Genomic DNA, 27,798 nt, shown 5'->3' with positions numbered 1-27,798 from the left:
GTGGAGCTATTTCTCTGAAATATCCAGATTTGGAAACAGGATTAACTGCCTCCAAAACCTGCCACCCCAGCCTGCAATCACTTTAAGTGTTGCAGCAACACAAGTGCAAGCACTCCCCTCCCTGCAAAATGGGGATGGGGGGCGGAGGAGCTGGTGCCAAGTTGGTCTGGACAAGACACAGCTGTTGTTCACGCCAGAAACGGGGACCTTAGAGGTTATTGATGCCACCTCCCACTCACCTCAGGCAAGTAGGGTATGATGGAATGAAAGGACCTTTTCTCTGATTCATTCAACATATCCATATGCGAACCCACTACTTCCCAGCGCCAGACCCTAGAGACACAAGACAGACAATATTCCTGCTTTACAAAGCCTACAATTTCAGATAAAATACCTGGAAATTATAAGATCCGGGAAGGAAACAGAAACTAACAAGGTCACAACTTTGATAATTGATCTCTGAAAAGGTGAAATTGAGACCTAACAGATGGGGATGTGAAGACTGAGATCAAGGCCATTCCAAGCAAAGGAACAGCGTTTGCAAAGGTCCTGAGATGAGAAAGTTAAATGTCTGCTATTGAAGTAGAAGGAAATATCTAGATAAAAATCTGCACATCGGACAGAGAATTATGGATCTAGAAGAACTACAGAGAACAATTTGCCAAACACCATTATTTTATGTTTTCTAAAGTTTAGAGAATCTCGTTACCTTCCCTGAAATCTCATAGAGGCCAGTGGACGAGGGGGACTAAGACCCAGCACTCTGGACTATCCTGTTACCAGCCCCTCTCATTAACCAAGCTGAGCAACTGAGTTTACTCCATCCCATTCTTCCAGAATATTAGTAGCTCTGTGTCATACAACAAGTGAATTGCACATTTGGAAGAGATGTAGGAGGTCATTTTATGCAATTGCATTCATTCATCGATTCTTTTTTTGTTTTTTTTTTAAGATGGGAAGTTTTCTTTTTTTTAATATTTATATTTTTAAATGTACTTATTTATTTCTGGCACGTTGGGTCTTTGTCGCTGCGTGCAGGCTTTCTCTAGTTGTGGTGAGCGGGGGCTACTCTTCATTGCGGTGCGTGGGCTTCTCATCTCGGTGGCTTCTCTTGTTGCAGAGCACAGGCTATAGGCATGTGGGCTTCAGTAGTTGCGGCACGCAGGCTCAGTAGTTGTGGCGTACGGGCTTCGTTGCTCCGCAGCATGTGGGATCTTCCTGGACCTGGGATCAAACCCATGTCCCCTGCATTGGCAGGTGGATTCTTAACCACTGCGCCACCAGGGAAGCCCCCATTCTTTCTTTCACTCACTTTCAACTGCTCAGTGCTCTCCTCAGGGAAGCCCCTGTACCCGTCTCATTGCTACATTTCTGTCAACTGCACTTCACCATGCTGTTCTTATGTCCTGTGTACTGGTCCAGAGGTCCATGAGGAGGTCAGGATCTATCCCGAGTGCCAGAGAACTCCCAGTGCCTACTTAGCCTGGCACATAAAAGGTGCTCAATTAATATATGCTGAAAGCTGAATGAGTGACTGAATGGATAGATGGAATCAATGAAGGTTGAATATCCTAAGCTCCCTACTGGAACGTTCACCTGTGAGAACGTAGCTCTGCATTCATTCATGCTCTGGTCTTGTCTTCAAACATTGCCAATAGGGAGTTGATAAATTATTAAATGCTTGTCTACCATTAAAATCCAGTAGCAAATTTTACAAAGACCATGATAATTTCTCGAATATTTTCTCAGTTTTATTTTTGTTGCTTCCAATAGGTAATATACATGCATAATTCCAAAGTCAAAGCAACATAACAAGGTGACTTTGTGAAGTGTCACTCCCACCTGGCCCCAGTTACTCTGTCCCCCAGACCCCATTCCCACCCCTCTAGGTACAGACTGGTTTGTCTAGGACTGTACCAAGCTGTACCTATTGTCTTGGTACAAATATTAATAGTGACCCCTTTCACTCTCAAAAATATCCCATTTAGGCAAAAAATCAATTTGGTTACCCTAGCTATAGTTAACCATTTTCACTACTTCCTTCAAGCTTTTCTTTATTCAAAGTCAAACAAATAATATCTTAATATATGGCATATTTAACCATTCTGCTACTGATGGGCAGCTGGCTTATTTCCAATTGTTTGCTATTACAATCAATGTGGCAATGCTGTATCATTTACACGTGTGGAGTTGTGTCTACAGGAAAATACTTAGAAGTAGGATTGCTTGGTCAAATGGCACAGGAATCTGTAATTGCCGAATTTCCCTCAGTTGGGGTTGTGACATTCTGCAGTCCTAAAACAAGTTATGAGAAATCCTGTTTCCCTACAACCTTCCTCTCAAATGTTACAGACTACATGACTTGATCCAAAATTAGCAACTGGGACCTAGAGGGGAACACTGTTGGTTAATCCCTTCCCCAGAACTTGACCTGGTTCCCTAGACATGCCAAAGAAATGCTAGTGTATTAATATTTTGTTTCAATCAAGTGATGTAAGTTTTAAAAAAAAAAGTCTTTAAATCAAGGGCTTTCATCAATACTAAGAACTTTCAGTATTTTCCTATTTTTTTTCTTAATAATTAATAGTTTTTCCATTCAATCTCCTAACAATATTATTCTAACCAGTGGTCCTTTAATCTGAGGCATACAAAATTCTAAGAACTATGGAAGATTGTTCTGTCAATAATATGTTAGGGTGCAGTAGTCAGGTACGTAGCACTTGGGCAGCTCTTACTCATCATCACAGTTTTCAAACCCTTTGTGCTAATGCAGTTAGTTGAGTTAATTGCCCATATCCTACTGTTAGAGTGGTCTTGCTAGAATAAAGAAAATGAGCCCATTTGGAGCAAAAAATCAGGCTCATTAGTGAAGAGTTTCTCAAACTGTGGCCCTTGGGCCACCTACTTCTGAGTCATCTGAAGTGCTTGTTCAGAGGGTAGATTCCTGGACTGGCTTTATATCTACTGAGCTTCACAATTCCAGGCTTTTCACGTCATTGTTCTGATCATTAACACTATTGTTCATAATTATTGTCAAAAGCCATGTGCAGGACACCAGACCAGTGCTCTGTAGGAACCTCCTAGCTCCCCTCACCCTGATTTTTAGAGAGGATTTCCTTTTTGGTTTTTTATTCACTGTCTCATGATTTTTAAAAAGTATTTTGTTATGAAAAATTTCAAACATAGGTGAAAATAGAGAGAATAGTACAATAACCTCCACGTATCCATGATCAACGTTAGCAGTTATCAACTCATAGCCATTTTGTTTCATCTCTGTCCCTACCAATGGCTCCCCAACACTAGAAACCTTAGACATCTTATTTCATCCGTAAATGTATTTTAGTAAAGTACCGAAGAGTTTCTCCTGCCCCCATAGAGGAGCAGCTGATAGGAGAGGGGGCTGGAGAGGCCTGGGGTGGGTGGAGGGAAAGCACTGGAGGGGTGATGGCCCAGCGGCGTGTCCAGTGGGTCTCCTCTGGGCTGGCTGTTACCCTGCTATGAGAAGTCTGTACGAGGCACATCCTGAGATCCCCGGGCTCTAAGATGCGATTCTGTCCCGTCTCCTGAGGGGGCTGTCCCTGCTGGGGAGAAGCCCTCCTAATGTGGACACGCTGAGTATCAGTGGCTGAGTGCAGCTTTGCTGTAAGTGAAGTACTTTGTTGCAGCTTGAATATGATGCCAGACCTTTTCCATGCTTCAGTAGGTTTGGTTTCTGTATTTCATTAGCATTTTGTCCTCACTCCCTTTCCTTGCACAAGCACGTAATTCCAAAAAGCATTCACTCTTCTGCAATCCTCAATATGCTACCTGAATCGGAAGTGGATTTTTCTTCCCTTTTAAAGAAAAAGATGGCCCTATGCAATATAATAATTTCTGTTCCTGTAGAGAAAACCCAAGCACTTCACTGACTGTGTGATAAAATGCCATTTCATGCTTTTGGAGCTGTGATTGGCTATCACTTGTACAGTAGTCCTCTAAGAGCCTAAAAGCCTTCACTCCATTGTGCTACTGACCGAGACAAGCATAGCAGACAATGGGGAAACCAAAGCCTGCACCTCTCAGGTCAGTAACACAGGTGGCAAGAATGAACCACAAACCCAAACTGCGGGCACTCCAAAAGAAACCTCTTCCTCATCTCAGAGTTATAAAGTTTCCTACTAAATCCTGAGACGGGATGTGTGGTTAGGCTTAGGCTCTTGATTGACATTTGCCCCCAAAGCAAAGAACTTCTTGCTGTTGGAACTGCTTTTCACATTCTGATTTCTACGGGGTTTGTTCTTTTTTTTTTCTTCTCCAACATATTCCCAATAACAAGGGTCTTTCATCATTTGATAAACTGTTTAAAAAGAGATATATTTCTTCATCCTTAAGACACCATTCTGCAATCTTGTGAAAGACCGTGGTTTCGATGCAAGATGCAAAGGGTTGGGACACGGGCTCAGATTTCTCAGCCTAGTCAGCACCTTGCTGTTTGACTGCTCAGGCACTTGGGACCTAAGGGCACTTGGTGGAAGCCTGCTGGGCAAAGTCAGCCACTGTGCGAGGCACCCTGGAGCAAAGAAGAGGCACCAGGTACCATTTTTCTTCTTGCCTCTTTAACAGCTTGGTAAATTGCACCTTAATAAAAATGTGAAAAAAAATGTAAGCAAAAAAAAGTAAATTATAACAACACTAAGCTACTTTTTCACCCATATAATTGACAAATATTTCAAAGAATCATAATACCCTAAGTTAGCAATGGTGTGGGAAAGGAGGTCGCTGATAATGGGAATTTAAGTTGATGCAACTCTTCCGAAGAGAAATTTGGCAGGACCTGTCAAAAACCCTTTCAAATGCCTATCTTTTAATCTACTAATCTCTCTCCCAAGAAAATAATCAGGCTGAGTTTGAAACTGTCTGCAACAAATGTTTATGATAAGAGAAAATTAAATGTCCAAGTATGTAGATTGTGTTAAGTGAGTTGTTATAAATTTGTAAAATGGAAATCTCTGAAGTCCTAAAAAATTACGAGGTAGAGCTATATTTATTGGTATGGAAATATTCCACAGTACATTTTTTTTCTTTTGCATATATTTCTTGTCGCTTTATCCCCCCTCTGTCCCTACCAATGGCTCCCCAACACTAGAAACCTTAGACATCTTATTTCATCCGTAAATGTATTTTAGTAAAGTACTGAGACCTTCTTTTGGGAAAAAGTAGCTGAACCGTGTAGTCACAACTCTTATCCTCAGATAATCACCTTCCACCATCATCCTTGGAGGATTCCATGGAGGGAATATTTCCTTATCTCATATTTTTCTCAAAAAGGTCTTGATGGAAAAGTGAAATTAGTGCAGCTGGAAAATTAGAAATAAATGACAAACTGCTAATTTAATACTGAGGTAGGTAAAAAGGAAGAAGGTCCTTTATTATTTAAAAGTCTTTGAATCTAAAAGGTATGTTTCTAGACATTACTTGCAAAGGGACCAAAACGGAGAGCAAACATTGAGGTGGGTGGAGAAAATGCTTAACAACAATTAGAAATTTGGTCGAAATTCTCCCCAAACACTGCAAAGTTTGTTTTTAAATTTACAAATTTGTTTATTAAACATTTATCAAGCACCTATTGTGTGGCAGCTCAGATATATAAAGATGAACAAATAGGCTCTTCTCAAAAAGCTCCCAGGCAGGGCTTCCCTGGTGGCGCAGTGGTTGAGAGTCCGCCTGCCGATACAGGGGACACGGGTTCGTGCCCCGGTCCGGGAGGATCCCACATGCCGCGGAGCGGCTGGGCCCGTGAGCCATGGCCGCTGAGCCTGCGCATCCGGAGCCTGTGCTCCGCAACGGGAGAGGCCACAACAGTGAGAGGCCCGCGTACCAAAAAAAAAAAAAAAAGCTCCCAGTCAAACTGTCCTGGATTTGGTCAGGGACTACACCATGTTTCAGTTCTGGTCTATGTGGGCAAGTCCCCTTCTGCATAACCACCAGTGACCCATTCCACTCATTTTTTCACATGTTTAAACTAATTTAACTAACTGGTTGTTTCAGTGTCACACAGATATAACCTGTCTCCATATGTTGGGGTGTCCTGGCTCTCAGTCCTGGGCCCTCTTCTCTTCTTTGTACACATTATTTCCCTAGGTGATCTCATCTAGTCTTACTTATGGCTTTAATTACCATCCAAATATGATGACTCCAAATTTGTGTCTCCAACCCCTACCTTTCCCGAGTTCCACAGTCAAATTTGCAGTGGCCTATTTGGCATCCCGCTTGGACATCTGACACACATCTCAGATCTCTCTGGGGACAATGGCGCAGATCCTGTGCTCTGGTTGGCCAGCCCTGCTGTAGCAGGTGCTAAACTCTGCCGATGCTGGCACTCCACACAGGAGCAGGAAGGAGGAGGGGCCTACCTCTCTCGGTTGTTCACTTGGCAACTTGCTTATTTCCTCGGTTACTTCTGGTCCTTGTTCCCTTGACTCTGAGCTTGGAATTCTGCCAGAAGCTCCCCTGACCCCATAGGTACCTTCTGAATGTGTTTTGGTTTAGGGTTTCCTCGGTTAATATGATCCCTTCTGCTTTTTATCATTCATGAGTTTTTTCAAAGTTTTAAGTTTCTGGTTGTGCCTCTTATTTTCTCTCTCTCTTTTGAATTCATTCTTTTAATGTTTTAAGGTATTTTTTCTGGATATTTTGCATGGGGGTAGAAACGTACACTCAGTTTTCCATCTCGATTCAATACCTATTCTCCCTTTCTTATAGATTCAGTGTTGTACTGAATATAAGCCAATTTAATAACTCAGTTATTTTGTTAATTATTGTCCTGTGCTCTAGGACTAAAATACCTTCAGGAGCTATTGAGATGTGTGGCACTACTGTACCCAAACACTAAGTGACACTCAATTGTTTGTTGAAGAAGTAGAAAGCAATCAGAGGTCTCATGGTTATTGTTTCCTTTAGCTATGAATTCTCACTTCTCACTTCCTTCACTGTCTCACTGTTGTAATTGGTGGTCTTATGTTTCATACAGTTGCCTCTCCTTTAGACAAAAAAACCCAAAAAACATGCATGTGCTTTATGAAGCTTTTGCTTCTCAACACCACCACCCCAGGGGGAAGATTTCTGTCTTTGCAATTACATTATATGGGAAACATTTCCCCAGATTATTTCTTTCTAAATATATGATGTTCTACTATAATTATAATTTTTTAAGCCTTGAAACAAAGTAAAATTGGGTTTGTTTAAGCTGAGAGCCTGTGCTTGAAGAGAGCACTATATAATTTACTTCTCGAGTTGTTCTGTCTTCAGGGTATGGGAAGAAAGAAAAGCTATGTTAACATCCTCTGATCTTAAAATATAATATCCTCCTCTACCTCAGTAGCTAGGCAAGAAGGTTGTGATGGTTAATTTTATGTGTCAACTTGGCTGGGCCATGATATCCAAATATTTGGTCAAACATTAATCTGGATGTTTCTGTGAGGATGGTTTTAGATGAGATTTACATCTAAATTGGTGGGCTTTTTGTAAAGCAGATTACTCTCCATAAGGTGGGTGGGCTTCATCCAATCAGTTGAAGGCCTTAATAGAACTAAGACTTACCTCCCCCCAAGCAAGAAGGAATTCTGCCAGCAGATGGCCTTCCAACTTGAACTGTAGCATCAACTCTTCCTGGGTCTCCAGGCTGCTGGCCCATCCTGCAGATTTTGGACTTGCCAGCCTGCAAAATAGTGTTAACTGATTCCTTGAAATAAATCTCTTTATATATGTATGTTTTTTTGAAACCTCTAAATTGACTTGGAGTCCTTGCATATCCTCACAGTGAGGGGTAGACGTTACAGAAATCAGAGTAAACACTACATCTATTCACGTATCTGCTTTGAGACTAGAGGTCAAAATCCCTTCTCTAGAGACCCTGTTGGGATCCACCTGCTCATTACTGCCTTTGTAGACTCCCCTAGACCACGAACTCCATTTGTCTACTAAAAGCCGTGATGGCAGCCTTGCTTCTAGTTCATTGGGCATTCCCTGGATGTTGGATTCAGCTCAATTACCAGAACCACTATGCACAGCTGTGACCTCATACCTTCACTAAACTCCTAGCATTTGCATTTGCTTCTGTCTCGCAGTCTCCCTGGACTTCCCAGTCACTGGATTGTGCCTTCACGTCCAGAGAAGTAACATTCACTCATTTCGTCATTAACTGGACTCCCAGTCCCAGCCAGTCCAGGTGTTCTGCCCTGCTTCCCACCCAGTGACCATAGCGAACACCACAGATCTTAGACTCGTTTTTCCTGATTGTCATGACAACCTTACAAATTTATGTTTGTGTCCTTTGTTTTAATTTCTAATTTAGTTCCTATATTTTAATGTTATATTCCATAATATAAAGTTGACCTTAATAAGAAGGACGAAATTTTACAAATAGGAAAAGAAAACTCTTTTCCAAAAATTCAATGCTAAGTATGTCATCACAAACTAATGTTAAACTTGGAAAATACAACTGAGACCTGAGAATTCAAATTAAAAAACTAACTGAGCAGTACTTACCTTTTTAACAATGCAGAACTAGATGTGCAGATTCTACTTGAATCAGTCAGGGGCAAGTCAGGGGGTACAAACCTCAGCAGTTATTTTAACAGACAGAATTTAATGTAAAGCATTATAAACTAGGTAACTACAGCAGCTTCCTATTGCTGCTGTAACAAATTTACCACAAATGGAGTGGCTTAAGACAGCACAGATTTATTATCTTATAGTTCTGGAGGTTAGAAGTCCAAAATCAGTTTCACTAGACTAAAATCAAGGTGTCAGCAGAATTGTGTTGCTTCTGGAGGCTCTGGGGGACAGTCTGTTTTTTTGTCTTCTCCAGCTTTGAGCGATCACCTGTATTTCTTGTCTCACTGGCCTCACGTCACTCCAGCCTCTGCTTCCATTGTCACGCCTCCTTCTCTGACTCTGACCTTCCTGCGCCCACGCATGTCGACCCTTGTGATTACATTACAGATAGTCCAGGATACTCTTCCCATCCCAAGATCCTTAAATTAACTGCAAAGTTCCTTCTGCCATGTAAGGTAACATATTCACAGGTGTGGGGGATTAAGACATGGATATCTTCGGGGGACCATTATTCTACCCATCAAAGTAACTGACAAGGCAAAAACAGAACAGAAGGTACCACACTTCATAGATTGAATCAGCAAGTGCAGGAAGCAGATACCCCCCTAGGGTTCCAATGAAGGAAAGATGTTGGAATGTTTAAAACTTAGATGCTTAGAAAAGGGGCCCACAGAGCAGAAGCCTAGGCTCTGAGGCCCCGATGCTGGCAGCTGGTGCTGGTGTGTCTGCAGGGGACAATGAGGCTGGTTCTAGGAAGGTTAGGAGAGCTGCACACTGCTGCGTCTGCAACAAGCACGGCTGCAGTGGGGAAGAAGCAAGGCTCTGATGCCGACCAGAACAGGAAGCAACCAGGAAGCCCACTGGAAGCCACCAGAAGGAGTAGATCCCTTTCCTCCTTCCCTCCCACCAGTCTTCCTCTAGGGCTCCTTATTGGCAGGAGGGAGCCAGCTGGCAAAAGAAAAATGTATGTGGAGTCCCAGCCCCACCGTTACAAAGCCGAACACAGAAAGTAAGTTGGAACTCGAGAGACAATAGCTTTACAAGTGACACAGAACTCAACTTGATGAAAAGCAAAAAGCATAAATCAACCCATTGTTTATATTAAGCGTCCTGGAACCATGACTTTTTCCCCTCAGTTCCTTGGGTTTTTTTTTGATACGTTGCAGCCTCAGACCACCTTGAGACATATGTATGGAAATTAGTGTTTTCAGATACACTTTATTTTTTGTGTGTGTGGGGGGAGATTTTTTTAATAGATCTTTATTGGAGTATAATTGCTTCACGATACTGTTAGTTTCTGTTGCACAACAAGGCGAATCAGCCATACGCGTACACGTGTCCCCATATCCCCTCCCTCTTGAGCCTCTCTCTCATCCTCCCTATCCCACCCCTCTAGGTCATCGCAAAGCATGGAGCGGATCTCCCTGTGCTATGCAGCTGCTTCCCACCAGCCAACTATTTTACATTCGGTAGTGTATATATGTCGATTCTACTCTCATTTCGCCCCAGTTTCACCCTCCCACCCCATGTCCTCAAGTCCATTTTCTAGGTCTACCTCTTTATTCCTGCCCTGCAACTAGGTCTACCTCTTTATTCCTGCCCTGCAACTAGGTTCATCAGTACCAATTTTTTTTTTTAGTTTCCATATATATGTGTTAGCATACGGTATTTGTTTTTCTTTCTGACTTATCTTCACTCTGTATGACAGACTCTAGATCCATCCACCTCACTACAAATAACTCAATTTCATTTCTTTTTCGTGGGAATGTAAATTGATACAACCACTATGGAAAACAGTATGGAGGTTCCTTAAAAAACTAAAAATAGGGCTTCCCTGGTGGCACAGTGGTTGAGAGTCCACCTGCCGATGCAGGGGACGCGGGTTGGTGCCCCGGTCCGGGAAGATCCCACATGCCACGGAGCGGCTGGGCCCGTGAGCCATGGCCGCTGAGCCTGCGCGTCCGGAGCCTGTGCTCCGCAACGGGAGAGGCCACAACAGTGAGAGGCCCGCGTACCGCAAAAACAAACAAACAAACTAAAAATAGAGCTACCGTAAGACCCAGCAATCCCACTACCGGGCATATACCCTGAGAAAACCATAATTCAAAAAGAGTCATGTACCACAATGTTCACTGCAGCACTATTTACAATAGCCCGGAGATGGAAACAACCTAAGTGTCCATCGACAGATGAATGGATAAAGGAGATGTGGCACATATATACTTTAAGTAGTGCAAGGATTCCAAACTTTTTAGAAAGGATGCACTCTTGGATTTTTTGGTTTTACAACATCCCACATGGTCTCCATAAATCCCTTCTGGTACATATTTAGTTTTTTAATTAAAGCAAATTACAACTGGTAATTCATTTGTTTAGGGATTTCATACCATTCTTTAAGACAATTTAGGATTACTCAAAACAGGAGGAGGATTTCTGGATCAAATCAGTGGATGAGTCCATCAAACCATTTCATATAATTCGGGAAAAGAAACCCATAAGGGAGACCCCCTGAGTCAGAAAGTGAGATTAAGAAAAATATATCCTATTTTCAGAGTGCAATCTATGTATTTTCACTTATATTTTGGCCTCATACTTTAGTGGCTTGTATGAACACTGTGTTTCTTGACCCGGTTTTCAGTTTTCATATACCAGGTTTATGTTCTACAGTACTATGTATTTTCTGTAATATGCTCTCCATATTTTCAAGTTGTTCTCCAGTTATAAAAGCAGGACTAAAAGAGCTCAATGTTCTTGTGTCTATCTAGCATCTTCTTCTCCATGTTGACTTCTAGAATGTACCAAGCTTGAGTGCCTGCAGTGCTGTACATGGTGTGCTCTTTCATTCTCAAGTAAACGAATTATCATGCTCTTAAGTCCTAGCCTTGGTCGGCTGGTTTTGCTTTCAACCTCATTCAGTAGACTTCCTTGTCATAATAACCAACGAATGGCTTCAAGCTAAAATACTCGTCTAACTGCTTCTAACTCTCCATCCTCACTAATTCTATTTCCTTTCTTCTCCTGCATTTATAAGTGTATCTTTTGACTTTGTACTGTTGTACTGAATTGCTACAACTCTGAAAGTTGTACTTTTACTTCATATCATTGATTAATCACATCACTGGAACCTTTTTGTAAGCAGGTTTTTATGAAAAAGAAGCCAATACAAGGAAACAAAAATTATATCAGGAATTTTTTCCAAAAACATAGTCCAGGATAAATTGGGTCTGTGTAGATTCATCCTATTCCCATACACATTTCATATTTCCATCTGTTCAATAAAGACTGTGTTCAAAGTAGTGATCCTAAAAAGCTGATTATAAATTCCTAAAATAACAAAAAATCTTGAAATATATAATATGCATTGTAACTATTGAGGTGGGAAATAATAGATTAACTTATGTAAGACTGATTTGCAATAAGAATTTATATTTAAGGGAGTTTTCTGTTTAAGAACTTTTATTTCCTTAAATCTTATTCTAGCACCACTTGATTTTCTATTATTTTTGTTGGTGATAACGTTTCTTTAAGATTTCTTTTTTTTCTTTTTGTTAATGCTGCTGTGCTTTTATTTTGGTAGTACTGATCTGCTCTTAGTTTTTTTCACTCCCTCCCAGGAACCGTAGTCATCCAAATTATTATATTTTAAGTCTTTACTATTCTCACATATTTTTATCAACTACATTTGGCCCTCTGTAACCGTGAGTTCCACAATTGCGCATTCAATTAACTGCAGATTGAAAATATATACATTTTTTAAATGCCAGAAAGCTCCAAAAGACAGAACTGGAATTTGCCACACACTGGCAACTATTTACATAGCATTTACATTGTATTAGGTATTATAAGTAATCTAGAGATGATTTAAAGTAAATGGGAGGATGTGCATGAGTTATATGCTAGTACTACCATTTTATATAAAGGACATGAGCATTAGGGAATTTTGGTATGGGAGAGCGGGGCAGGGGTGTGGATCCTGGAAACAATCCCCTGTGAACACTGAGGAATGACTGTAATTAATTTTTGAATGGCAACTTTCTGTCCCTAATAATTAATTTACTATTCGTACCTTATTATATTGTTTTATTACTAAGTAACCGCAGTGTATACCATTTCTTTTTCCCCCTCTAAATTTCTTATACATTCTCACAAATAACTTGACAGTTTGGGTTTATGTAAAAAATTTCCTCACACTTCTCAGGCAAATGTACCAAAATAAGGAGATGAATATTCATAGGGGAGAATATATATCCATATATATATGAATATTCATATGTATATGGAAAGTCAAAGATGAAATATTGAGGAATATTAAGAGTCTATAGCTATGTTTCACTTATGTTCATTTTATGTTCTTCATATTTATGTTCATGTACATATGATTTCTAATATTTTATTTTGTAGTCTGCCTTCTCCTTCACTCTGATTCTTTTCATTTATACCTAAACATTTTTGTTCTTAGGAATTCCAGTTCTGGATGTGGTAGTGTAAATAATTTGGATTAATCCTCCTGCTGAGAACTAGAATATCTGAACAATTATTTTTTTAATGTTTGAAGTCATCAAGGAATTATGAAGTTAGGAAGAATCAAGGATCCACAATCTTAAAAAAGAAGGAAACACAAAGAGATGGTCATTGCATTCAGGTCTCTGGAGCTTCCGGAAGAGGCAGATGAGAAGCTGAGCAGCTCACAGAGGTACTGACAAATTCATGAAGTTAGGAGAAAAACCTGGAATTCAGGAACTACCGAAGAAGAGGATCCCAGGAACCCCTCTAAGCTTCGGATAAGCTACAAGGCTACACTCTAGGACTAAGTGTGAACTCTAAATGAACTGACCTTCAAAGGGACTAAAGCAAGCTTCAGATAATCTCAGCTACTAACAAGAAGAAAAACATAAGTGCTCTATTTAAAGATACCATCATCTTAGACTCCAATTTATCTCCCAATTTTTCATATACAGTATCTGCTACTCATTAAAAAAAAAATCAGGAAAATGAGGAGACAAGTTAATGTGATAGCTAACCAAGGGGGGCAAACAATAATAAAAACAGACTTACAAGTATACAAATTATCCGACACAAACCTTAAAATAACTGTACTTAATATGTTTACAGAGATAAAAGGTGAAATTGAGAATTTATGTAGAAAACTGGAAATGATTTTTAAAATGAAACTTCTATAACAGAAAAATTTTATAATGTGTTTAGCAGCTGGAGAGAGAACAGTGAACTGGAAAATCAGTAATAAACATCCAAAATAAAAGCACAGAGGAGCAAAAGGATAATAAACGCAGAAAAAAGGCTAAGAAACATAGGAACTATAGTGAAAATTGTATGAGGAATTGGTCCAGAAGAAGAAGAAAGAGAGAATTAAACAGAAGCAATATTTGCCAAGATAACAACTGAGAATTTTCCAAAATGGATGGATGATATCAAACTACAGATTCAAGAAGCACAATAAAACCAAGAAGGTCACTATAAATCATATCACACCTAAGCACACCACAGTACAACTGCTGGAGATGAAGGGCAAAAAGGTGTTAAATGTAGCTAACAGAAGAAGAAAAATGAGCTTCAAAGGAGCAACCAGACTGACAGCAAAAATATCCTTCAAAAATGTAGGTGAAACAAATACATTTTCAGACAAACAAAAATGAAAAAAATTCATCATCAGCAGACCAACACTGATGAAAATACTAAAAGATGTTCTTCAGCCAGAAAGAAAATGATTCCAGCTAGTAGCTCAGAGATGCAAAAAAGAGTGAAAAGAAAAATAGAAGATAAACATAAAGGGAAATATAAACGAATATTGAGGATTGAAACCATAATAGTGAAGTCTTATGGGGTTTTAAATATATAAAAATGAAAATACATGGCAAAACCACTCTGGAAAATAATTTGGTAGCTTCTTAAAAAGTTAAACATACACTTACACATGACGCAACAATTCCAATGTCCACCAAACGGTGAAGGTATAAATAAATTGTGGAATTTTAACACAATAGAATATCACTCAACTGTACCTAGTAATGAACTAACTGATCGATTTTTCTGAACCAGCCATCTGTGAGTGGCCTCTGTCAGTCTTTGAGGGCTGGCTTGCTGACTATCAGGTGAGCTTTGATGAGCTTTGACACAGCCAAGTCCAAACTGTCACAGAATAATTTTGCCCTGGGCTACAAGGCTGCAGACTTCCAGCTCCTCACTTCTGTGAACCATGGCCCTGAATTTGGAGGTTCTATCCAGCAGAAGGTTAAGGAGCAGATTGAAATGTCACTGAACCTCGCTTGGGTGGCTGGCAGTTAGGATACCCGTTTCTGACATCACCGCTAAATACAAAGTGGCTTATAGAACTTCTCTATCTGCTAAAGTAAGTCATGCCAGCTTGATTGGACAGGGCCATACCCGAACACTTTGCCCAGGAGTCAGACTGACCCTATCTGCTTTGATTGATGGAAGGAACTTCAATGCGGGAAATCACAAGGTTGGGTCGGGATTTGAACTAAGAAGCTTAACGTGGTTTTGAGTAATGCACCAGCTTTGTCCCTGGGAATTAAGAGAAATGAACCCACTATGTCTTGACCTTAGTCAAGGTCTTCTGTGAAATTTGAAAAGTGCAAACTTTTATTCTTCCAAAAATTGTAATCTTGCCCATACTGAAGTCTAGAGATCGTAAGTCCATCCTAAGGGAGGTGCTTGAAGGCATTCCTGGAGGTTGCCACGTTTGTGCCACCTTTTAGTTCCAAAGTGTTATTTTGAGTGTGTTCCTCAGTGACGATGTAGTGTCATGTTATAAAGAAATGACATGATCCTCCAGTTTGTACATCACGTCCTGCCTGTCCCTCACTTCCTCATGACCTTTTATTATATTGGTCTCTGTGCTGTAGTGGAATCTTTGGTTTTGCATCAGAAGAAAATAAAATAAAACCATCACATTTGAAACAAAAAAAGAATGGTTTAACACCTGAAAAATTTTGTCATATTAACAGAATTAGGGGAAAATATCATATTACCTTATAGATAAGTGCCAGAAAAGAACTTGCCAAAATTCAATATATATTCATGATTAGAGCTTTTAGCAAATGTAAATAAAACTGCTTGAATCTGATAAAATGCACCTATAAAAAAAACGTACACAAACATTATGATTAAATGTTAAAAACTTTCCCTCTGGAATTGAGAATGAGACAAGAATATCTGAGCCAACTAATAAGAAAGATAAAGAAAACAAGTGTAAGAATATGAACACAAGGACGAAAACTGCCCCTATTCACAGGCAATTTGGTGGTGTACATAGACTATCCAAAATGATCTACAGCTAAATTATTAAATTTAATTAGTTAGCAAGGTTACTGGATATACCAATATACAAAAATCGATTGTATCCTTCTATCCCAACAACAAGCAAAAAATTAAAATTTTTATTTTTATTTATTTATTTTTATTTTTAATTATTGAGGTATAATTGACAAATAATGTTATAGTATTAGTTTCAGGTACAACATAATGCTTTGACATTTACATACATTGTGAAATGATCACTATGATAAGTCTAGTAACCATTTGTCATCACAGTTACAAAATTATCTTTTTTGTGATGAAAATGATTTAAGATCTACTCTCTTAGCAACTTTCAAATACACAATACAGTCTTATTTGCTATAGTCAGCATGCTGTACATGACATCCCTGTGGCTTATTTATTTTATAACTGGAAGTTTGTACCTTTTGGCTTCCTTCACCCATTTTGCCCACCCCTCACATCCCCTCTCTGGCAACCACCAATCTGATCTCTGTATCTACGAGCTTGGCTTTTTTATTTGTTTGTTTTGTTTTAGATTCCACATATAAGTGAAATCATGCAGTATTTCAAGGTCCATCCATGTCGTTGCAAATGGCAAGATTCCATTCTTTTTTTTATGGCTGAGTAATATTCCTCTGTGTGTGTGTGTGTGTGTGTGTGTGTATCACATCTTCTTTGTCCATTCATTCATTGATGGGCACTTAGGTTGCTTCCATGTCTGTCTATTACAAACAATGTTGCAGTGAAAATGGGGGTGCAGATATCTTTTCAAATTTTTGTTTTTGTTTTCTTCAGATAAATACCCAAAGGTGGAATTGCTGGATTGTATGGTAGTTCTATTTTTAATTTTTTGAGGAACCACCATACTGTTTTCTGGAAAGCCATTTGCCAAGCAAATTGGAAAGAAAACATCAAGAGAAGTTTAGATAACATAATTGTCACAGTAATTCACCTTCTAAGAATCTATCCTTAGAAAATAATAATATCACAAACACACTTGGACAAAGGCTTATGTCCAAGGGTGTTGCAGCCTTGCTTACCATGGCAAAATAACCTAAGTGTTCAAACTTAGGAGAACGATTATAGCGACACTGTCTCTCAATCAGATAAAATGTGCCTGCCAAAAGAAAATAATAAAATAGATAAATATATAACATAATTATAATAACTATAATTATTATATATGTAAATATATTCATATTATATGTAATATACAATAAGAAATATTTTAATAAAATGGAGAATGATCATGAGATACTATAAAGTGAAAAAAGGAGATGCAAAATTGTAAATATGTACTGGAAAAACCCAAATGTCCATCAAGAAATGAATGGATAAATAAAATGTGAAACACACACATACACAATGGAATAGTAGTCAGCCTTTAAAAGAAATGAAATTCTGTTACATGCTACAACATGGATGAACATTGAAAATATTACGCTAAGTGAAACAAGTCAGGCACAGAGGGACTAATAGTGTATGATTCCGTTTATAGGGGGTACCTAGAATATGTAAATTCATAGGGACAGAAAGTAGAGCAGCGGTTATCAGGGGCTGGAGGAGGAATGAATGGGGAGTACTGTTTAATGAATATAGAGTTTCAGTTTGGGATGATGAGAAGTTCTGAAATGGATGGTGGTGGTGGTTGTACAATCTTATGAATATATTTAATGCCACTGAATTGTATACTTTTTTCTTTTTGACAATGAAAAAAGCTTTAATTCTGTCTTGAAGAAGAAGAAATGTTACCAGTGAATCACACACAAAAATAATTCTTTAGGCAAACAGACCACACTAGTCCTGTGATTTTTTTTTTTTGGTTGCTTTGGGTCTTCTTTGCTTTCTCTAGTTGCGGCGAGCAGAGGCCACTCTTCGTCGTGGTGCGTGGGCTTCTCTTGTTGCAGAGCACAGGCTCTAGGCACGCGGGCTTCAGTAGTCGTGGCACACAGGCTCAGTAGCTGTGGCTCGCGGGCTCTATAGCACAGGTTCAGTAGTTGTGGCGCACGGGTTTAGTTGCTCCGCGGCATGTGAGATCTTCCGGGACCAGGGATTGAACCCGTGTCCCCTGCATTGGCAGGCAGATTCTGAATTGTATACTTTAAAACCGTTAAAATGATAAATTTTATGTTAGGTGTATTTTACCACAATAAAAACATGCCCAGGAAAAAAATACACAAGTTTACAGAAAATGCATGCTTTGAAATATGGGATGATGTGCAACTGATATTAAGATGTAATCTCTGGATACCGATTGATTCATTTTTAAAATTGGGATTGATTCATACAGAAAAGATGTGGAATTAAACGCCTACTATGTGCCAGTTACTCTTCTAGGATCTGGGGGTAGAGCTTGGTAAACAAGACAGGTGGCCCCTTAGGGCAGGAGATAACAAATATTGAGATTATAAGAAATTCTTTCTTTTTTATCTCTTTCTATATTTTCTAAATCCTTCTCTTGAGTATGCTATTTTTATATTTGGGGAGAAAACATAAGTGAAAGAAGAGAAGCAGTTGAGATGGACTTTCTCCCTTGGTGTAAACTCATACCCCATCCGTATAGAGAACAGGCCTGATGATGGGTGAGGGGCTGAGGGGGGAATCAGAATTTACGGAACCAGAGAGACCTGTGGTTCCTGCTCAGTCTGCCATCCTGCTTTTCTCCCTGTTATGTTTTGGGTTTTCCAGCTTCCCGAAGCATCTGGACTACAGTTACTCTGTTAATCCTGCCCACTGCATCCCATTCCGATGGTTTACATCCGTATCCGAAAGATTAAGAGCTTCGCTTTTCTAACGCCAGGATTTTATTTCTTTGAAAATAGTCCTGCCACAACTTTTGAATCATTGTGTTGGCCCTCTCTCTACTTACAAAAGGCCATGAACTGTCTTCTAGAGACTCACAAAGCCGATCTGCAAATATCAGGCAGAGGTCAGTAGACTCAGGGGTTCAACACGTCTCCACCGAGGAATCAGAGCAAAACTGAGATAATTTCAAGGCTTTGCAAAGTAAGGAGTCCCCAGTGGCCTCATTTCTACATCCTGTCTCTGCCCCCAAATAATTGACCCTAAGTTTGTTCTTTCTTGTCTGATACGGCTGGGATGAGGGGAGGAAGCTTGACCTGAATGAGTGGAATTATTTGACTTTCTTCACAAGAACCTCCCCCTCCCTCCCCTGCCAGCTCTTGCAATTCTTCTGTAACTTTTGGCCTAGGGATCTATTTTAGGCAGCCCTTTCCACACTCTACTAGAAACCTCTCCTGTTGTTGAACTAGATTTTGGAGGTCTATGAACATCTGGTTTTTAGACTGTGAGTCCCCTAAAAGCTGATATCATGTTTAATTCTAGCTATTCAGTGAATGTCTAATTTATAAGTCTATGATGCATGAATAAAACTGGCTTTCACGGCTTCATTTTCATCTTATTCTCAAGACAAATTTTATTCCCTGTATTTTCCCCACAAAAAACTAATGTTTTTCTCTTCTCCATTTCAATTCTTTTCATTTCTCTTTCCCCAAATCTCCAGTTACCAGTTCTTACCACTGAAAATTCCTTCTCTACTCTCTGTTCCTGCTTGTTCGTGATCTAGCAGCCTCCCTAGGAAAGACGGTGTGGTTTGGTGGTTATAAAGCACAGGCTGCCTGAGTTCAAGTTCTGATTCCACCACTGGTTTGTAACTTCTGCGTGTCTCAGTGACTTCATCTATAAATTGGGGCTAATTGACAAACTATGTGATAGGGTTGTTGGGGGAGGGGTCAGGAATGCAAGGCACCTAGTGTGGAATCTGGCAACTGAAGAAGGATTCAATGACTGTTCGCTGGTAGTGGTGTTGCCTGAATGGGTATAGGGAATAACATTATTTAGGTAGGCAGTCCTTCCTTCATGGACTTTGTTCAACTCTAGACTTGATCCTATGAGGAGAAAATGGATCATTGACCAGTGAGGGAAAATCCAGAAGAATGGGTTTTGGCCCCAGGGGAGAGGTGACTGAGAAGGGTGACAGCTGCCACTTGTCCAGCGCCTTCCAGCTCTGGGAGCACTTCTGTGTGCCTCAGACCCCTTGATGCTCCAGCATCCCCGCCATCGGCACAAGCTCTCCGAGATTCGGTGACCCTCCTCGTCAGCTGTATGGTTCCTCCCTTAAAAGGAAGAAGCCACAACCTAGAGATACAAACCGTTTGCCTGGGGCACACAACCAATGAGTGGCAAAGCTGAGCTGAAGTTCCCGGTCTTCAGAGGACCAACCTAGGACCTTTTGGAGACAGCAGAGCTGCTGGGTCTGTTCTTCATGTCCACTTGATCCACCACATTTCCACGTAATCGACCCTGCTCTGGGGGCCTTGCCTTCCTAATCAACCCGCAGTTACATCCTTCCATCCCCCGCAGCCCTGGAGTCAGTCCTGGATGCCACAGATGCAAACCATGAGTGTCTCCACCCCTCCTCACATACCTAGGGGGCTTGAGGATAAGCCACCAGCCCAGACTGGGTCCTGTGGCCTGGCCACAATTGCTGGGCTTAGGTGACTCTTGGAGGGACCTTGTGTGAGACCTGGCAGCTTCCAGAAGCATCCAGGGGGCTCACCTAGTCCCCAGCCCTCTCTCTCCCTGCGCCCATCTCTAGCTAAGCACCGCTTCCTTAAGTCTGGTCTGTTGCCCTAGCTAGTCTGTAGGCCATGGGGAGGCCAGCCTTATTCTGAATCCCGGTTCAACTGTCAGTGGACTTGGCACCCAGCCTGGCCCCGTCTCTGGGATTTGAACTGACCCATAGTGTCACTTCCTGCCATAAACAGATGTCTGGGAACCGTGCTTCATCCTCTCGGCTCCCGAGCACTAGAAGGCTGCCTGTGTCCCCCAGTCCCAGGCCTTGCCCACCTGCTTATAGACACTTTCTTTACCTACTGCTTCAGAAACGGGCCTCCCATCCCTCTGTTCCTCCCTCCTACCACCCATTTTGTCAAAGGACCCATGATATTTTGCATCCAAGTAACCTCAATTTCAACACAACCATAGGATTGCTAATACCTCTTTATGGAGTAGAATTAGACTATTCACTCCAACTGTGACATTGGGCAAATTATTTTACTGCTTCAAGACTTTACTTCCTTTTAGTTTTATAGTGGGCATTAAATTAGGTGACATCTTTCTGCTATAAAACTGTATTTAGAGCTGAAACATCTTTTCTGTTACCCGAGACCTCTAAGAGAGAAAACACGGTTATTGGTCTAATGACTTTAAGTAAGTCTGTCTGTCTTCCAGGGGGAGATTCTGCACGTTTTCTCTGCCATAGACAAAGAACTCTAGTCTTTATTCCCAACTCATATCTCTCATGCTATTGTTTGAGAATGATCTTTTCTGTCTGTATAACCTCTATCATACTGGTCATTTTTTTAAATTTTCAAATCTACCTTTGACACTTCTATAAAATACCCTCAACTTGCTACATTAAGGTACTTGCATGAAAAGCATGATAATTTCCTTCAATCTGAAAGAGGTTTGGAGACCTCAAGTAACCTTGGGAACAAAATAGCACCCTGATGCAAAACTGAAACATTGAAGTTCCTAGAGCTCAGCTATTTCAAAACTCTGTACTTTTGTCTCTTAATAAATGCTGTAATTCTTGGCTGAATGATTAATTTTCATAATTCTCATTTCTGTTTCTTAGACTTTTTTTTTATTTCTATGTTTCTTGGTGGGGAAGAATTAGCTCCCACTATATCCCTATAGAAGCTTCATTAATTTAGTAACTCATTGATTCAACAAATAAACTTTTGCAATCTCCATTTACTCACATTCTTTTACCAAAAAGCACGTGAGACCCATAGGCTTTTTGGGTCTTCACAACCCAAAACATCTGTTTGAAATGAAAAATTAAATCATTCCATGCTTATAGGCATGTTGATTGGTAGAAAAATTTGAATCATTATTTGAATTTTTAAAAATCCAACCCAATATTTTCCTCCATAGGGATTAACTCACCCCTCCTATTCCATAATCCTAGGAAAACAGTCAAATTAATTTCCCAGTCACCAGTGCATCTAGGTAGGGCCTTACAACTTGTTCTTATCAATGGAATGTAGAGGAAGTGATCCTGCCACTTAGGGACTAAGGAAGTTCTCTTCCCGCTTCCCCCATTCGCTGATGGATGATTCCAGGATGATCTTGGGTTGAAGACAGCAGAACTTCACTGAAGGAGCTGCTTCCCTGAATTACTATGTGGAAGGCCACCTGCCTAACCCCTGATTGGACATTAGAGTTCTAGGATTGTCTGATATAGCAGTTTGCACACCTGGTGAACACATCCCTCTTATCCTTTAAGTCGAACAAGCTAGTGACTGCAGAGTCTTTGGAGTAAGCAGCCTTGCCTACTTGCCTTGGCCTGAGGCCAACAAGGCTGCTCTGCAGGTGATTTACAGCAAGCTGGCTACTTACTCTGCCTTCACGTCATATAATATAACCTACATCCCCTCTGCAGAATAATACAGGGGTTCAAAGCCATGAATACATGCTCTCCTTTCAATTCTCCTTGGCTGCTCGTCCATGGTGGCCAGTCCCACCAGTCAGAGTTCATCAGCTTGTCAAGATCTCTCCCGATTTTGGCATCTTATGAATACAGCAGATGGGCTCCCTGACGTGACTCGATCTCAGAAACCAAAACAAAGCACCTGTATCTAGCCTTTTTCACTTCTTCCGGGTCACTCCATAAACATAATCTGGTTTCTTTCAAAATAATACGGTTATCTGATTTCCTTCCTTAGTGGCTAGTTAAGCAATGAATCTGGCTTTCCACGAATTTACTGGGTCCTTGAGTTCATTTAAGGCTTTTCCTCTTACTCTTTCATCAGTCACAATCTCACTTCTTTAATATTGCCTGGGTTTTTCTGTTTAAATGTGCTTCCTGGTTTTTTCTGTGTGGTTTACAAACGTGAATGTCTTGGACCCTGTCTTCAGTATTTCCAGCTCAATGCATCTTCACACCATTCTGTCTCTTTCACTGCCTGAAGATGTGTCTCACAGCATTTGCTCCTGGGTTTATCTCTTCTTTAGGAGAAAGAATTTAAAAGTGAGAGATGAATAATACAGAGATCTACCATTTCTCTGTCCCTATACTACAGTTGATATCAACTCTTTTTCTGTATCTCCCCTACTGGTTCAGGCTTCTTACAGGATAATCTAAACACCATCATTGATTGCTAAATCAAAGCAAACCAGAAAATATCCAATTTGCTCCTTTTTCCTCTCACATTTCTCCTAATGTTTAAATTTCCCCATCAATCAATTAACAAATCACTTTGGTACACTTCGCCAAGAGCTTTGAGATGAGAACAGAAGAAACACAAACAAGTTCACAAGTAACTTGTGAGGCTGATTTATGCAAAACCATTCAAGAATAAGATAGTATATGATACTAGTTGTCTAGTTATATAAAAAGTGCATTCAGAATTGTAGACGGGAGAGACCAATGTGTGCTGGAGTAAAGGAAAACTTTAATAAAGATGGGATTGGGGATTAAGACATACAAACTACCAGTTATAAAATAAATAATCCACAGGGATGTAATGTACAGCACAGAGAATATAGTCAATATTTTATAATAACATTGTAATCTATAAAAATATCAAATCTAACCTAATATCTACTGTCTAATATAATATCTGCTATAATATCATAAGTCAACTATACTGAATTTTAAAAATAAATAAATAATAAAAAATAAAAATGATTAAAAAATAAAAATGGGATTTGGCCTTTAGGAACTGTTAGGCTAGAGCAATATGAAGGACAAGCATTTCCTATGTGGGGAATATCATGAACATAGGCACAGAGGCAGGAATAATAGTAACAGCCACAGTGGGTCCTGTTTATTATGCACCTATTATGTTCCTTGCACCATGCCAGGCCCTTTACATTCATTGTATCGAGTCCTCACAGCCATCCTGGGATTATGAGGTAGGTATTTCACAAATAAGAGAACTCAGATGTAGGGAAGCGGTAGATGTCAGATTCATGATTCAATGTCTGTGCTCCACCCATTACATAGGAAGGTGGGGCCGTTAAGAAAGGTACTCTGGAGAGTAGAAAGCAGTAAACTAGACAGATTGGTGAGGCTAGATTATGGAGACACTGGATGCTGGATTTGACCTGAAAAGCAACAGGAGACTGTTGTAGATTTTTTAGCACATATGTAGCATGACAAGACAGAAGTTCAAGGCCATATTCATGTTAGCTGTAGACTCTGGGAAACATGGTTAAACTTGCTGAGATTCAGTAAATGTAAAATGTGTTTAACAGTAGTATCAATTCATAGAGTTGAAAGGCTTAAATGTGGTAATGTATTTAAAGCTTCTACTAAAGTACTTGACATACAGTAAGTGTTTAGTTATGATACTACTATGATACTACTACCACTGCTACCGAAGCAGTGTTTAAGGAAGATAATTTAGAGGAAAAACAACAAACATTCCACTCCCTGGAGAGATGTAAGGAGATGGCTTGGGATAAGGAGAGACAGGTATGAATTTGCCAACATGGCAAAGATGAGTCCACAGGACTTGGTGACTGATGTAAGGGACAAAGGAACACAAAAGCCCAAAGACACAAATTTAGAAGAATTTGGGTGTGAAGTGTGATAACATGGTCAGAAATTAGGAAGTGAGGGGGGGAGTTAGTTCTGGGAGATAGCTGAGGAGGTAAGTTTTGGATGTTTTGAGCTTGAAATGATAATAATACATAAAGGAGTATGTACTACAAGCTTTGACAAAAAGGTGGTCTGTGGAAATGCAGATTTGGAGATTATTATAAATGTATTTATTTGAAAAGTGAAAATGAACAGGAGCCCAGTATAAAGAGAGAAGACCAGAGGACTAGGATTGACACCTGGGGGTGCCCACAGTTGAGGAGCATGATGTGGGAAAGGAGTCACTGAAAGATGAAAGGAAGGGGCAGAGAGAGAGAGAGAGATAAGACACTAATGTAGGTCACGGAAGTCACAAATCAGGGAAGAGAGTTTCCAAAAGGAGAGAGCCCTACTGTGCCCAGGGCTCCTGTGGGGAGAAAAGACTGAGGGGATTAGGAAAAGACTTCTACCATGACAGCATGGAACCCAGATGGGGAGGAACCCAGTTAGCAGGCACTGCCCATTAATGTGAGACATAAATATACAGAGAGAACAAGGCTGTAGCTAGAGGTAGTAGCAAGACAAACAGAGGAGGTTATTTCTTGTTCCTGGAGAGGCCAACACCACCAGTAATCCTCAGAGTGAGCTTCCGTTCATCTCCACCCCTTGCCACGGTCATCTCTTCACGGACATGCCGCCTTTTCCCATGGCTACTAAAACCGTCCTAGTCTGACCTCTATTAACTCTCATCTTCTCCTTTAGATCTCACTATTGCTACTGCACTCATCAACTTCATCCATTGGACCCCAAACCCTCCATTTCTGATGATGTTGTGGACCCTATGATCTTTAACAAGCACAACTAAGATTGTTTCTCTTTCAAAGGCATCATCAGGAATGAAGATTATTTTACCTAATTTATTTTCTTCTGCTTAGACACAGGTATCTAAAACATGATAGCAATTGTTATTCAGATCACGCATCTCAAGCACGCTCAAAGTTCCTTTACCTCTTACACTGTAATTGCATCATGAAATGTACCCAACAGTTATTTGGAGCATGCACTGGGAATAACCTCCCTGTCCAGCCAACTTTGTGATTCTTAGAATCCTATTTCCTCCACAAACCCTCTGCAGTTGGATTTCTCTGATTCCTGCCCTGTTTAAGCATAGGACTTCAATGATTATTTCCCATTTTTCTTCTTCCAAAACATGCTACCTGCATTCCATTTCAAGTAACAAATATTGTGTGCCAATGAACAACGTAGATACAGTTATTGCATCGCGTAAGTAGCGTCTTATTTTCCTTCTGTTGTTGGTTTTACCCAATGAGCTAGCCTGAGTTAGCTTCATTTTATGTTACCTTCCATCATACAGGTCAGAAACCATGTCTAATCCAGCATATGTAACGAAAGGCCATCCTCTACACTCCAGTATCCCTGCACAGTGTAATGTGCGAAATGGTACTTTATTGGTGCTTTTTGTTGATGAGTTGATAATGATTGTGACCCCATTCCTATTCTCTACAAGTTCATCTTTCATGGTAACAGCCAGATAGCCTCATTTTTCTTCCACTTCCTGCAAACCCACTGCAGGCATCGTTAACTTTCTTGGCTGCCAGCAGCTCTGAGTTCCAGTTCTTCCTTTCAGAGAGTTTCTCTCTTAATATTTGTATCATAATGTTTACCTGCTTTCCTTGCATTGTATTCTGACTTTGGGCAGGTACAACAATTATTTTCTGATTGGAAGAATTCTCCACAGACTAGCTTCCGGTTATATAAGTTTCACACTTTGTTTCTCCTCCACCGCGCATATGTTTTCATTCTAATTCCAGATACCATAGGACACAGTCAGATCACAGTACGAGCTCTGGTCTCGGACTTTAGTATCACATTCCTGGATGAGTTCCAGTAAGCCATAGGAGTGTTTCTGGAAGTCATTTCTGCTTTGGGAAGCCCAGTAATAACAACTATATGTTGAAGTTACTGAAATCCACATCTATAAATCCCACTCCACCAAAACTAAATGTATCCATAATTCACTTTCCCCTTAACAGGATCTCCAAAATGCTCATAATCATTCCAGTGACACCTGACACAAGGAGTAATGTGATGGAGAATAGGTCAAAGTGGAAAAGTACAATGGATTTAACCAATTGCAGTTAAGATATCTTACCTCTGAAAATTTACAAAACATATGACCCTGTGAACACAATTCTGGGATCCTCTTAGGGCCTTGGAAGAAGGCGTCAGTGCTAGTGAGGGGCTCTGAAACTAAAGCTTCATTAAATTCACGGCAAATCCACCTTTCTACTCTTGTCTCTCTCAGTTTTGTTTCCTCATCTGCAAAATAAGAATAATATTAGCTTTGCCTATTTGAAAGGTTGCCATGATATATATAATAAAATTATCTGTGTTTTTTAAAAGTGCTTTATATGACATTTAATGCATCATTAGAGATGGTTCTCACATATATTTTCTAAAATTGGCTATCACTTCTCCCTTCCCACCTTCTCTTCTTACAAAGAACTTTGATGCTCCTCGCATTGGGAGGCGGAGTCCCTGTTCCCTCTCTTTGCATCTGGGCTCATGCTCACAGCCAAAGTGATACTCTGACTCCCTGAACTAGGTCGTAAAGGTGACACGTCTTCCACCTGGCTCTCTGGGAATGCTTACTCTTGCAACCCAGCAGCTGTGGGGAAGCCCAAACTATAGAGGAGCCCACATAAAGAAGAAGAGACAGCCAACCCTCCAGCCGTGGGACGGGGTCCTCATGAAAGTGGATCCCCCAGCCCCAATTAAGCTGATGTTGAGTAGAACAAAGGCAAGCTATAGATTCATGAGCAAAATAAATGGCTGTTGTCGTTTTAAGCCTTTAGGTTTTGGAGTGGTTTGACTTGACGGGAACCAACCATCTTTCCAATGAAACCCCTCTCCACTCACTCCAGACTGAACTTCTCTGCATTCCCTGACCACACCTCACAATTCCCTACCCCTATGCCTTCCTCATACCATTTCCTCTACTGGAATGTCCTCTTCCCATTGAAATCTTACCTATCCTTGATGGGCTCACTCAGTTGCCACGTGTCCTATGAAGCTCCCCTCACTGCCTCGGTCGGTTGTGATATCTTCCTCCTCTCAAACCTTGAAGAACTTTGTTTCCACTAGTCATGTAGTACTTATTGCCACGATTGATGTTCAGCATATTGCACTACTGGCAAGGCCAAGTACCGACCAGTCAGAAGGGGGCCTCTTGAGTTATCTATCCTGTGATTTGGTGACTCTCCGCCTTGCAG

This window comes from Leucopleurus acutus (genome assembly GCF_964270905.1).
Source record: "Leucopleurus acutus genome assembly, chromosome: 21".
Classification (NCBI taxonomy): Eukaryota; Metazoa; Chordata; class Mammalia; order Artiodactyla; family Delphinidae; genus Leucopleurus; species Leucopleurus acutus.
The sequence above is the reverse complement of the archived record's forward strand: the minus strand, read 5'-3'. Positions refer to the sequence as shown.